Here is a 1,703-nt window from a genome sequence, read left to right as displayed (position 1 = left end):
TAGGCCACTGGACCAATGTTTCTCTAGAAGACCAATAGACAAAAATCCCTCAAGGATCCAGAAACTACCATGACAGTAAGAATCCATCTTATTTCGAGTCAAGAAGAGCATAAATTAGGAGAAATTATGTTGAACAGGGTAAACATGAACGCATGAGCAGAATTCCATCGAAGAGAGCAGACAATTATTAGAAAACGAAAACTCGATTTGTACTTCCTACTATGAGCATGTTTGTTGACGCTTAGAGATTGGTCCACCACAAAAAAATTTCATAAGCCACTAACTAGGACACACAAAATAAGGTTATTGAGGTAGCTAGTTGTTTCTAAGAGGGAGGAGCTTTGCAAGGTAGAAAGCAAGTCTAAATTTGGTAGATCAGCTACTGAGGATAAAGCTAGTGATGAAGATGATGAATTAATCAGCGAAAGAGATGTAAAAGAACGCAGAACACTTGACTTTTACATGATAAATTCGTATCTCAGTAGATTGTGAAACAGACGTTGTGATATGTCCAGAGAAGTTCATATTAATGAAAGAAGAGTCGAGATAGTCAATGCCTCATGAATCAGTGCAAGAAGTGAGCAACAGCAACAAACTCTCCGAAGGAGGCTCGAGAGGAGTAATTGCAAATGTTGAAATAATCATTAAACTTAGATATAAGTAAGAATTTGAATGCAAGGATTTTTGAAAAACACGTATAGTTGCTGAAAGGTTTGGTGAAGAGAGGTTAGGTGAAGAAGAAGAAAATGAACGGTTCAATTTTTGAGTTGTTGTGAAAAATTAAAAATTTACTGTAAAAAGTAAAAATATCAAACTCTCAAAATTATCACACTACACACCTTATTATATTTTTCTCTCAACTCAATTGTGATTTTCTTCACAAATGAGATATCTATTTATAGAAAATCTTTACAAATAATCCAAAAATAAATTACATCATTACCTTCATCATCACACACAAATTTCAATATTCAACACTTAATTTTACCTAATTTTCAACATTCAAATATTCAACATTCAATATTCAAATATTCAATATTAACATATTAAATTTCAACACTCCCCCTTGTGATGATGATCATAATGATTGTCTTCATTACGTGTTTTTATACTGCCTCGTTAAAAACTTTACTAGGAAAAACCCATTGGGATAAAAATCATAGTAAGGGAAAAAGAGTGCAGTCACGTAAACGCCCCCTCATGTTGACACGAACAGTTCTTCACAAATTTCGTAGATTGCGCATTCCAATATTATATATGTGCTTTCTGAATATTGTTGTAGGAAGTGCCTTTGTGAAGAGATCTGATGAGTTTTCACTTGATTGAATGTGACGAACATCAATATATTTATTCTTCTCAAGCTCCTTGGTGAATGCGAAGAACTTAGGAGGAATATGTTTAGTTCTGTCGCTTTTTATGTATCCTTCTTTCATTTGAGCAACACATGCAGCATTATCTTCATATAGTATCACAGGCTTCTCGTCAAATGATAATCCGCATGAGATTTGGATATGTTGAGTCATTGATTTTAACCACACACATTCACGGCTTGCTTCATGTAGTGCAATAATCTCGGCATGATTTGATGAAGTTGTTACAAGTGTTTGTTTCTGTGAACGCCAAGAAATTGCAGTGCCTCCACGAGTAAATACATATCCAGTTTAAGAACGTGCCTTGTGTGGATCAGATAAGTATCCAGCATC

Source organism: Primulina huaijiensis, chromosome 6 (assembly GCF_012295235.1).
Source record: "Primulina huaijiensis isolate GDHJ02 chromosome 6, ASM1229523v2, whole genome shotgun sequence".
In the NCBI taxonomy this organism is placed as follows: Eukaryota; Viridiplantae; Streptophyta; class Magnoliopsida; order Lamiales; family Gesneriaceae; genus Primulina; species Primulina huaijiensis.
Note: the sequence above shows the minus strand (reverse complement) of the source record.